The sequence below is a fragment of the Lontra canadensis genome, unplaced genomic scaffold, assembly GCF_010015895.1.
Source record: "Lontra canadensis isolate GAN:19392208 unplaced genomic scaffold, GSC_riverotter_1.0 scaffold90, whole genome shotgun sequence".
Taxonomy (NCBI): domain Eukaryota; kingdom Metazoa; phylum Chordata; class Mammalia; order Carnivora; family Mustelidae; genus Lontra; species Lontra canadensis.
In genome coordinates, this window is record NW_022631084.1 from 6315438 (window position 1) to 6328973 (window position 13536).

General features: G+C 36.8%; 1 non-coding gene across 1 annotated transcript; it reads right to left on the reverse strand.

The window, feature by feature from the left end:
• Positions 1–511: 511 nt before the first annotated feature.
• LOC116854361 lies at positions 512–615 on the reverse strand. The gene has a single exon (XR_004380143.1). It is a non-coding gene; the product is annotated as a U6 spliceosomal RNA (small nuclear RNA).
• Between the last annotated feature and the right edge of the window lie 12921 nt (positions 616–13536).

Genomic DNA, 13536 nt, shown 5'->3' on the forward strand with positions numbered 1-13536 from the left:
GTTTTGTGAAATTAAATTCTTTGAATAGCTATTATCAAAGTATTATTTTAATTCTAACAAGATCAGGGTGCTAATCAATCCCCTTGTTGGTTAAAATCAATATTCTCCTTGTATTACTTAAAGGTGTCTGCCAAAGATCTCAAAGGCATTAAATTATTGTGAAATTTTAGATGAATTTCTTGAAAGGTGTGTGTTCTCCTCTTTATCCAGGCTGTCTGTATATTATTGTCCCATTGTTTCTTTAATATGTTTTTCCATGCAAATTCCATGTCTCATTCCTTTATTGGAAAGGTTTTATCATAGTTTTGAACTTGGTAGATAATCAAAGATTCACTTAATAAGATAACCCTACAGATACTGATTAAACACCTTCTGTGTGCAAAGTAAAACCATAGTTGCTGAGGTAAAGACAAAGGTAAATTAATCACAGACCTAATTCTCCTAAAGTTCACAATCAAGTGGCAGAGATGATGACAAGACATATAATTCAGTATCTGAGTAAAATGTTGAGAAGAAAATGGAAGAGGAGAAAGCAAAATTTTTACATGTCATCCTTGTACAGAGCCATGCTAATCTTCTTTGTATTGGTCCAGTTTAGTATAAAGTGAAATTTTTAGATAATGCAACCTCCTCATTTGCCATTAAGCCAGAGTTTACATGATTACATGGATTCCACTGCAAAAAAAAAAAAAAAAAACCCTCTGAATTTTCTTACTTAATTACTACATCTCTCATTCATTTATTCCACATACCATTATTTACTGAGTACCTCCTTTGTGTAAAATACTGCATAAGGATGTGTCAGAATACAGAAGTGCTGTAGTATCTAAAAATAAAGTATTTAGAGACTTCAGGATTGCTATTTTTCATAGAGATGCTTTTATAGCTTGGCCCAGAATTTTCTAGAGTATCTAAGCTGACTTTCATAGAAACTACCTTTTATATTTTACTGAAACACTTTTTACATAATTTTTTATCTTAATATTAAAATCTTAAAGTTCATGTTTTTGGACTTCAATTTCAAAAGGTCTTTGTATTAGTGGGAGAAGCCAGGATTTCTGGCAGAAAACAGCAGCACAAAGAGTCATCATACACCTGTGATCTTAGCATTTATCTGGTAGACTGTTAGAAGTGGTAATATGCAGAGCAGAGTTCTAATTCTTCCAACCAGCAAAAGATATCAAGTCATAAGTACAATTGTTCTTTACAGTTCACCAAATGTTCTTGGATTTTGAAGAAGATAACCAAAGAGTGATAAATGCACCTTGTTCACATTATTTTGGTGATATATAAGATATTTTACAAATCTCACACTACATGTAAGATATTTAGTTTCTTTTAGTGGTGGCAAAATATATTAAGTTATGAAAATGCCCACCTAAAAATGCATATGCCTGTTATATTCACTTTACTAATGGCCATGAGTTGATAATTAATTTGTATCAAATGAATTAAAATACAATAAAATTATTTTTATTAAAAAGAGAAGTACTGCTCATAGAAAAATGCTCTGGGAAAAATATTCAATGTTATAGTCAAATATTGATGCATGAGGAGTGAATACAGAATGTACAAAAATGCAGGGACTCTGAATCCCATGTGTCCATTTTTAGGAAGCTAGTGTGGATGTGCGTGGTAAAATGTGGTGCTAAAACCAAAAGAGGCTGGGGCACCTGGGTGGCTCAGTGGGTTAAAGCCTCTGCCTTCGGCTCAGGTCATGATCTCAGGGTCCTGGGATCTAGCCCTGCATCAGGCTCTCTGCTCAGCAGGGAGCCTGCTTCCTCCTCTCTCTCTGCCTGCCTCTCTGCCTACTTGTGATCTCTGTCAAATAAATAAATAAATCTTTAAAAAAAAAAAAAAAAAAAAAAAAAGAAGCAAACTAGTGCCTAAAACAAGGGAACCAAAACAAGAAGGTCAGAAGGTGGAGATCCACCAGGACAGCCATGCCTTAGTCTAGAAAGCAACTAGCACAGACTGAAACAGGCAGAGAAATAAAATCTCCAAATGACCAGATTTATTTGAATATCTGAAAAGAAAGTAATGAAAATCTGAGTGAGCCAACAGAGGTATACTGAAAAGGTATAAAGAAAATAAAAACAAACAAGGTGAGAGCAAAATAATTAATCTTAAGTAAGCAAAAAATGGAAAAAAGAAATATAATAATAGAATACTATCTTGTTTATTAATAAACAATATCTACACCGTAAACACTGGCCAACAGTTTAAGCAAGTATTTTACAAAGATACTGGGAAGATAGAGGAAGTGGAAGGGAGGTGAATACAAAAGAGAAATACATAATCAATAGGTAATATCTACATGTGACAAAGAAAAAGTTATATATATATATATGAAAAATTTGTATATGGAGGAGAGGGAAATATCAGACAAATCAACTAAAGTTGTTGAAAGTGCATGTATCTGGGAAACGGGACTAGAAAGGAAGAAACATAGAGAGGTGCCTGATATTTATTATAACTCTTCCACTTTTAAAACCCTGTGTATAGTATTTTGGAAAAAATCTTTCCATTTTATTAAAGAGAGAGCACAGCACGTAAACACACACAACACAAGCACGCACACATGGGTTGAAGGAGAGGGAGAAAGGGAGAGTGGGAAAAGAATCTTAAATGCAAGCCCCCCCCAGGCCATCGGCCACCATCAGTGCCACATTAGGCCAAGAACTCAGAGGCTGACGCCCCGCCAGAACCCCTTCCTCAACTCTCCCCCCTCCACCAGATTTCCCTGCACTGGGGCCCGCCGGGGAGCCACGTGTTCAAGGCTCTTTTCCCAGTGGGCCTGGACACGCACTGAGCGACTAAGGGCTCTAGACTATCCGCATAGAGGACCCAAGTGGGTCCAGCATGGAACGCCCATGGTGCTCTGTGTCAGAACCTTAAGATCATGCATGATCTGACCCAAAACCAGAAGTTGGACATTTTATTGGGCCATTCAGGCACCTCTAACATTTGAATAATTTAAATTAATATTTCAATAATTTAAATTTGCAGTAACAAAATGCATTCTGCCTTATCTAAATAGAGAAATAATTTGTTAAAGAATACTGAGGACACAAGGAAGAGGCTGTGTATCCAGCCACACACGAAGATATGACTCATTAAAGACATTCCTAAAGCCAAATGCTGCAACTCCCAGCTACCACCTATTCCAGTAGAGTGGATGTTACATACTCACGTTGCTTACTTTTGGATCAGTATTACAGACTGTTAATGACAGAATATGACTTCCCTGCTTTCAGGCTATGGCCAAAGGAATCTAGAAAAGTAAGTTTTCTTTAGAGAGGCCAAAGAAGTATGGGAAATTATCAAGATATAGAGAAGTTATACAAAAGATAACAAATAGTTAAAATGACAATGTTTGCTACACATAGATAAGTTAATTCCTTTCCTAAAATGTATACTTTCTCCTTTCTGTCATTAATATCTAACCATTTAAATACAAACATCATTGGTAATTCCAAAAAAAAGTTATAAGAAGATGTTACAATTATTATTTTAAACTTCTGGGATATTATTAGGTTATCAGTTACTATGGGGAGCTAGATACATCAGAGCACAATTTATATAGAGATGTGAGTATAGATCCTAGGCCTGATTATAAGAAAGCAAGTGTGAGAAATCAGCTGAGAAACATTTGGTTAAATGGAAAGGTGTTGAAGTCCGAGTGAAAGCTCAACATCTTGGATAAGAGTTACAAATTCTGTCATAAGAATAGCTTTCTACCATTAACTTCCCCTCTTCTACATACTATGCACTGAAGATTAGTTTTATTGCAGCTGGAATTTGAACATCTTAAGTATATGTTTTGGTGATTATATTTTTCTTTAGCTAAAATTATCATAAATTTCTTTACCTATTAGCAGCAATTATGTGATAGTCAAGTTTATTAGGAAGTAAACATGTTGATTTGTCTCCAGGGTAACCTATGCACAATTGGAGACAGGTGAAGACATAAAGAACAAGATGGATAATAATGTTATAATAATATAGAATAAGAATTGGAATTGTTATTTGATGAAATAAGAGTCCAGCTTTTATTTACTAAGCTGAGTCAACATCATGCCAGGAATTAGACTATCCCCACAATCCAAAATTATATATGTAACAGCTCCCAAGAATATTATCACTTGAAAATTCTTCAGACACATTAGCCCTTCAAGAGAGAATCACACAACGTAGACATCTCAAGAGACCATCCTATCAGTTATATTCTGCCTCCAGTAAAGATTACAGTAGTTATCAATTCCCAAAATGTACATTATGGTAATAAAGTTAGAGTTGATGCAGGATATAACATCCTCATTTTACAGATTATAAAACCAAAAATCTTAGAAGTGGAAAATATATACCCTCATTTTTATAAGTGAAAAGTTCAGAAAGTGAAAGCAATATGAAGAAATTCACATATGAATGGAAGAAAACATTTTAGAAGGCAGATGTCTTGGTGTTGAACACTGAGCCAGAATAGCATTTCAGACAGTATGCACATTCTTAAATACTATACTATACTGCCTCTTGACAAAGGAGAAGTGTGGTTATTGAATATCAGAAGTCCAATTTCAATCATAGTAAAAGAAATGTACATTAAAATAAGAGGAGATTATGGTTCTCAGTTGATTCTGTTATTTGCAGTAGTTACATTAAAAAATTTTTTTTTTCTTTCTTTACTTGCAAGAGAGAGACAAAGCACAAGCAGGACAAGGGACAGAGGGAGAGGGAGAAGCAGACTCTCCACTGAGCAGGGAGCCAGACATGGGGCTCCATCCCAGGACCCTGATTTCATGACTTGAGATGAAGGCAGACGCTCAACGGACTGAGCCACCCAGGTGCCCCGGCAGTAGTTACATTCTATAAAGTAGCTGTGAACGGTGAATTAGTGACTACTGAGCCATTGCTCCAAGAGGAAATATAAGATTAGATTTCTGAAAGCTTTTGGTGAAAACGTTTCTTCAACTGACAAATTTATAACTTTGTTTAATTATATGCAATATTTGTTTGATTACATGAAGCATTTTTGTATAATAAAACATTAGCTGAGAAGGGTTTACCATGATCCTTACTCTGGTAACATGAACTTAAATTTCTTTGGCTTTCAACATCACAACAATGCTATCAACCATGCATTGTTGTTGTTCTTTTTTATCAATCATCATCTCACGAATCCCCATATTTAGCCATTTTTCCAACCTTTCCGTAACTTCATCATAAGCTGTAGATGTTACTTTAGCACTTTCCAGGGCACCCTCATGTACAGATCAGTGAATTTCCTCTTCCTTTTTCTGGATAGACAATACTGTTTCATTAACCTTGAACTCAGAGCCAGTAGCACTGTAAATCATGCCTAAATGAAGTTAATCTAACACAGGTATTTTCTCCAGAATGCACATCACAATTTCCTTACACACACACACACACACACACACACACACACACACACACACACAAAGCAAACAAACAAAAACAAAAAAAAAGCACTTTAGCACAGTGCTTGGGGGCCATTTGAACAGCAAAATCACCAAAACAAGCCCCCAAATGCAAAAATCGCAGCACTAAATTGACCATGAAAAAGACACTTGAGAGTTAAAGCAAGAATGCAGAGTGTTGCTTTGCTTGACTTCAACTGGGAATAGTTTTTCACTGCTCTGTCCACAAATGACCAAGAAAGTGGTGTTTCACTGATGTTACAAATAAAGCTTAATGAGTAAGCAAATTTCATGAATAAAGATTGACTCTATATTGACCAAGAATTTGAAAGAATGAAAAGACTAGGGTGGTCAGGATGGAGGACAGGGTCTCCACTGCTGGTGTGTGTCTTCTGAATTAGGACAGAAATTTCAGAGGTCAATTCGGGAAGAGGAATAAAAAATTTTAAAGATTTTATTTATTTATTTGACACACAAAGATCACAAGTAGACAGAGCATCAGGCAGAGAGAGAGGGAGAAGCAGACTCCCCACTGAGCAGAGAGCCCGATGTGGGGCTCGATCCCAGGACCCTGGCACCACGACCTGAGCTGAAGGCAGCGGCTTAACCCACTGAGCCACCCAGGAGCCCCTAGGAATAAAAAATTTCTTTAAAAAATCATTTACATGTGATGATCAATTTTATGTATCAACCCAATCTGGCCACAGGGTATCCCAATATTTGGTCAAGCACTATTCTGGATGTGTTTATGAAGGTATTTTTGATGAGATTAACATTTACATTGGTGCACTTAGTAAAGGAGATTTTCCTCTCTGAGTGGGGCTTGGGTTGAAGATGCTGCTCATCCAATCAGTTGAAGCCCTGAATAGAATACACAGGCTGACCCTCCCTTGTTAGGGCAGAATTCCTCCTATCTCATTGGTTTTAAAGTAAGGTATCAGTCCTTTCCTGGCCTTTGGACTCAAACTGAAATATTGATTCTTCCTGTGTCTCAAGCCTCAAGGTCTTCTGAATGGAATGGCACCATTGGCTCTCCTGGGTCTCCAGCTTGCTGAATCACCCTACAGATCTTCAGACCTCTCAGTCTCCATAATCTTGTGAGCCAATTTCCTAGAATCAATTTATTTCTCTCTATATGTACATCCTATTGGTTCGGTTTCTCTGGAGAACTCTAATACACAGGCTTTGTCATTGGAATTGTACTTCTAGGAATATATCTTGATTTACTAATCAGCAATAGATAAATGTTCAGACTTGATGATAAATAGATATATGTGCATGTCTATATCTTTTATGTAATAAGCTATTTATGGAACTACTACAATAGCAACAGATTGGAAAAAGGGCCTAAACATCACAAAAATTTTTCTGTACATCATACTATGCCATTATTTAAAAAATTATGATATGGACATATTTATTTACATAAAAAGGCACTTTAAAATATTAGGTTAAAAATGACTCTGGGGGGCGCCTGGATGGCTCAGTCATTAAGTGTCTGCCTTCAGCTCAGGTCATGATCCCAGGATCCTGGGATCGAGCCCCACATTGGGCTCCCTGCTCTGTGGGAAGCCTGCTTCTCCCTCTCCACTCCTTCTGCCTGTATTCCCTCTCTCTCTCTCTCTGAAATAAATAAATAAAATCTTTTAAAAAAATGATTCTAGGTACCATACATAATGGAATTACATTTTTAAAATATATGTGAATATACATGCATAGAAAGAACTCTTAACAGAAGTGATTATCTCGAGTGGCAGGATTTTGGATAATTCTCTTTTTGTTACCTACTACATATCTATACTTTTTAAATTTTTCTATAATGAACATATAACATCATGTTGTTTAAAAAAAGAAAGAAAAGCTATGATGGAACTAAGGCTTGGTGACATAGTAGAAAGAACTCTAGATTTGGTGTTTGGTGACCTGGGTTCTAAACCCAGCTCCTCACTAATTTCAACAGTAGCTTAGCTACCCTGGTCCTCATTTTCTCATCTAGAATATGGAACTGAAATAATTGCTTTCTAAGGGCTTTCCCACACCGAAGTCAATCTTCCTTGGGCTCATGACTCTTTGGATTCTTTGGTGAGGGTTGTAAGTGTTGATACTCTCATGATCTCAACTCCGGAATCCAAGGAGGCATATGAATGATTTCTGCACATGGGCTGATGGGACATTCCCAACTTGTGGCTCTAACCCTAACTTGGCTCAAACTTGGTTTGTGATACTAGAAGGGAGGGACATAGATCAGATGTAAGATTCTAATTACCTGGTTCCATTGTCCAAGTGTCCTAGAGAAAGAGACAGTATATAGTAAAAAACAAAAAACACACAACAAAAAAACAAAAACCATGGATGTTGGGTTTGCATTCCCACTTAAGCACTTACTAATTCTGAGGAGGATTTTCCTCATCAGTAAAAAAGAGACTATTCTATATACTTTAAGACTGTTTAGTGAGTTCTAAATTATTCAAGGTATCTAAAGTACCTAGGACAAAATAGGCACTAGGGAAAAAAGGTAATCTTTTCTTCTCTTCTTCCTTTCACAGATGACACATTCTAGAATCAGGTAAATTCTTAGGAAAATGGGAGAAGGGAAATGAGTTTTTTTCATAATTGTCCTAGGACCTAGAAGTAATCTTGTTCTACCTAATGACTACATTAGACAGTTGATAAATTGTAACACACAATGAATGTGTTGTCATAGCAGTAAAAAAATAAAATTTAAAAAAGCAAGTTAAGCAATAAGAGACTGGAAATAAGGATTTAATTTTGGGATCCAATTTGGAACACAGTTAAGGTGAGGGAGGAGACTAATATTTCATTCGTCTAATAAAATATTGCCAGGCTGGGTAGTAATTAGACACAGAGTCATTTCCTGGCCCTCTAATAGATAATAGCTGTGACATTGTATCCTTTAACAAAGTGCCAGAGGAACAGCTTAGTGTACTCCAGGAGGAAAACAAATCATACCTGTCAGACCTCCATGGTTCTGGGATTCTGCCCACCAAAGTAGTAATATAGTTTGACCTTATTTTACTCAAGAACCCTGGTGGGATCTCAAGAGGTTATTGTTTTATCTTGAAAGCTATTCTTGGAAACAGAGTTGGGCAAACTCACGTTGATGTGTAACTAGGAACAAATTATGAGGCCTCTTATCAATTCAATGAATCTTAGTTTTGCACAGTGAAATCACTTAGTCATCCAAAGAGATGATCTCCTAAATGTTCTGGTCTCTGATCCCGTTCTGATGTCTGATTACTTCCAAATTCCCTAAAGGTGCAGCTCCCCAACTTTGTGCCAAGTCATCTGAAGGGAAGGCAGAAAATTCACAGGGGAGCTGTGGATATTCTCTGTTTTTTAAGGGAAACTCTTTGATACCGAGTGTCTATCAGATGGCTCCTGAATTACAAGTCTGAGTTAATTTTCAGACCTGGTAACATTCCTTTGAATGACATAACTTTTAGAAGCTGGGTTTTTTGCAGTTGCTGTGATAAAAAGTAAGCACCACACAAAAATTAACATGGAACAGGAAGTGATGGTGGTGGTGCCCAATTTCAAGAATGATATAGGATTTTTTTTTAAGATTTTATTTATTTATTTGACAGACAGAGATTACAAGTAGGCAGTGAGGCAGGCAGAGAGAGAGGAAGAAGCAGGCTCCCTGTGGAGCAGAGAGCCCGATGTGGGGCTTGATCCCAGAACCCTGGGATCATGACCCGAGCCAAAGGCAGACGCTTTAAACTACTGAGCCACCCAGGCACCCTAGGATATATTTTATTTTATTTTACATGTATTATTTTTTCAAATGGCTACTGAGTTGTGAGGACATGAATACTTACAAAATCATTTAGCTCTAACTACTTAATACACTAAACTGTCAGGTATTTCTTCTGTCCTAAGAATGTTGTGGAAAAGGAAGAAGAAAAAAACAAACAAATAAAATCAAACAAACAAAAAAAACCACAGACATGAAGGGACCCATGAACAAAGAAGGTCTGCAACCTCTGCCCATATCCCTCTTCTACCTTCTCAATACTTTATCTTCAAATGCTTATCTATCATGATAAATTAATTGCCCAAGAAGGCTGGGGAGATGGCTATTCTTTTCCTTAAAGCAGAGAAAGTTAAAATACGTTTAAGTTCATTAAGATCTTTTCAACCTATTGAAAAATACCTGTTCTGGCTCATGTTAAGTATTTGTCACCTGAGGACAGCCATCTTCTCCCTCCAATTCTCAACTGGCCTTAGCTTCCTGTCTTCTTGTCAAATGTATGAGATGGCTGATGCCTTGATTTCCAAAATCAGTGTGCTCTGGGGTTGCCTACTGCGTGTGCTTATTTACAGCAATATTTATTCTGTCTGACCTGCTTTCTGCATTTCTCCAAACATATCTCCATATCTCATAAATACACTAGTTCAGTTCTGATCATGTTACAACCTGCAAGCACCCTAAAATAATTATTTTATTTTCTCCAGTTTAAACTGGAAGGCTGGGAAATAAATGTTCAGATTTTACCAGTTATTCATCCTAACAGTAAGGCACAGACACTCCCATTTATAATTGCATAGTGAAGATCCCTGAGAACCTGTTTGAAACCTTTTCTTTTCTTTCTGTTGGTTCTGTCTGGGCAAATTCCTCCCATCTTAGTGCTACTGCAGCATCTATGTAGATGGCTCCCACGTTCCTATCTCCTCCTTTATCTTGTTTCTGAATTGCAGCCACACGTTCCAAATTACATAGATATTCCACAAGCCTCCAAAACACCACTGACCCAAATATACTCACCCACTTTCCTCTCCTACTGCTTTTCCTACCTCATTCTTTTACAACCAACTCAGGCTTTTACTCTTCTTTCTAGCTGTGTATCTTTTCCTTCACCCTATATTCCCCCTACAACTTCACAGGTCCAGGCTTGTATTTCTCCTTACTCCAGTTCATTCTTTACAAAGCAGATAGATCATTTCCTAAATTCAAAGAGGCCCATGTTACTTTCCCCTGCCAGCTTTATTGAGATATAGTTCACATATAACACTGTGTACGTTTGAGATATACAAAGTCATGATTTGATATATGTATATATTGCAAAGTGATTACCATGATAAGGTTTGTTAACACATCTACCACTACACATGGTTACAACGGTGTGTGGGTTGAGAACTTTTAAAATCTACTTAATCCACTTTCCAACTGGAGAAGCCAAAAGAAGGGTTCATCCCTTCAAGGAATGATTGTGTCCTTCAGCCACCTTAGCCCATTCCCCCCACCTCTCACCCCCTTGCAGCCACCAATCTTTTCTCTCTATAAGTTTGGCATTTTTAGATTCCACATATAGGTGGTATTATACAGTATTTGTCTTTCTCTGACTTATTTCACGAAGCATAATGCCCTCAAGGTTCCAAGCACTTAAGCACAAATGGCAGGATTTCCTTATTTTGATGGCTGAATAATATTCCACCATTTCTATATACCACATATCCTTTATCCATTCATCCATCAATGGACACATAGGTTGTTTCCACGTCTTGGCTATTGTAAATAATGCTGCCATGTCATGTTTGGAATTTAGAATTCCGTGCTATGGCCTTGGATGATTTAACTCCTGCTTGTGTCATAAGTTTCATGTGTATCCTCTTAGTGTCCCCTCTTATCACAGATCTAGCCTTCTTTTGACTTCATTGCTTTTCCCCAAATCAGACTCTATATAATGCTATTCCTGCTACCTGAAAAGTTCCAGTTTTGGCCTTCTCCACCTTTCAAATGTGGAATAGTGTTAGAATTTTAAAAAATATCAACTCAAACCTATCTTCTTCTAGAGCAGTTCCTTATGCAAGGCAACATACTTCAACTGCCACTCACCCACCGTTGCCCCACTCTGCCTCCAGCAAAGAAAAAGTGTTCTCAGTTTAAGTTGTGCTTAAACTGGCTTCAAATTTGGAGACAAGAGCTTAAATGTACAGTTATGTTAGCATGATGACCCAAGTTAGTCACAACAGTGAAAAACTTGCATGCATTGATCATAAAAAAAAGAGAAATCTTAAAAAGTACTTGAAAAGTACTTGAAAAACTCATGAACACAATCTTCTGTTAAGCTTTCAATGAGAAGATCTTTCTTACCATGATCTGCAACTTAGAAACCAAGGAAAAATGTTAATATATTACCTTCATTAAATATTTGCTTTGTATATACTAAAATATATAATCAAGATCTCCTTATTTATTCATTCATCAACATATATTTATTGAATCCCTGCTGCATTCTAGGCTTTGTGCTAGCTCTAGAATCAATCCATTTTGAGACAAGGGGCTGGCCTTCTTACTCCAGCATTAGTCAGTAATTAGCTGTGGTTGGAAGGCACAATGTCACCTCCCAGACAGGATGCTCCTGATCTCCAAGGTCAGTCAGTACTTAGAAAAAGTGGCAGTTGTGAGCTCTTAGCAGTCAAAACTCGAAACAGCTGTAAGGTGGGTACAACAGCCTTGAAAAGGCTATGTGAGACACCAACAGCTTCTATTACAAGGTGTAAGTGAAAGAGTTGTGATCCTGGGAGCCCCCAAATGTTACAACTCTGGGGTAGACAAGGGTCTCATTAACATAAGTATTGCTGCAGGAATGAATAAGTATGTATTATATTGTGCAGAATTACTTCCAACTTGTTTTAACACAGTAGGCCAAGAACAGAAACAAAAGTATCCTCAGACTGGGCCAACTGGATTAATCAGTTTCTATGTTGTCTCTCCTTGAGACATTTGGAAGCAAGGCTAACTTCCTTGGATCAAGAAAGCCTTTGGCATTCTGGAGTCATTTGAGAAACAAAAGGGGATAATGAAACCTTTGAAAGTCTGTTATAGGAAGGAATCAGATAATTTCATTAAAAAAAAAAAAAGTCATGATCATGCTTGTACCCTTAAGCTAGTGAGGAGCGCTTACAAAGTATGGGTTGGAGAGGAGCTGGTTATGGGTGAAGTGCGGAAGAAGTCTTCTAAATCTGTTTCTCCCATGTTTGTGGGGCTGAGAATTAATAACTTTGGAAAGGGGAAGCTGTAATCAAGTATCAGGAAGTATCAATCTTCAGGCCTAGAAATGGGATAGGAAATGCACAAGAAAGAGCTCCTTAGTGGTCTACCAAGATAATTCTTTCCATTTAAGCAGAGACTGTTTACATGTCAAACACTGATGATTACTGAAGTAATTTAATAATGTTAAATATTTTAAAACCAGAAATCTCACAATCTTTCTGAAGTTATGCTCAGATTTACTTTTTTTCAAACACTGATAGTGTTATTTGAAGTTTGGTGAAAAGTTACATAAGGTAATCCGTTGAACAAATGTGCTACATTTTTTGTTTAATCCAAAATATGAGCATGTACATTTTTTTCCAACTTGGGAGGGATGTTCAGTGGTCAACCTACACATTGGTCATTTCCCACATGTGCAAATGCATCTGATGAATAAATTCTTAAATGTGGAATTGCTGCATCTAAAGACATGTGTATTTTAAATTTTGATGATGAATGCCAAGTCATGTTCCATAACTATTACTGTTTGCACTCTTATCAGTGGCAAATGAAGTAAGCATTTATAATTAAATGCATAATTACCTTATCATACAGTCATTCTACAGTTGTTTTTCTCTGAGAAAAACACTGTTTTCTATCATTCCTCAATAAACACAGGAAAGATATAAGATGTTATTTTTTCATTAAGTGAAACCTTCTTTGACCAAAAATCCCTTCTGTGAATTCTTTATTCTTGCAAGGAGTGCTTTGTGCAAAATGGCTTCACTCAAACCCTTGGGGTAAAAAATTCATAAGGTTTGACACAAGAGAAATCTTTTATGTATCCAGTTCTCCAAATTTCTTTTCTATCTCATTATTGCCACAACGGAAAAAAGTATGAAATGATGTAGAGAACTTAAGCTAGGCACTGATTCATCAGAAAGAGCAGGAACATGCATTTAAAATGCTCATCTTTAAAGAAAAAGAAGGAACAAGTTTTTAAAAATGACTTTACTGTACATCTAACAAAAAGAATCAATATCTGGTTTTTGCAGGAGCAATCCCATAGTGAAAATAAAATCATTCACCCTTGTCGCT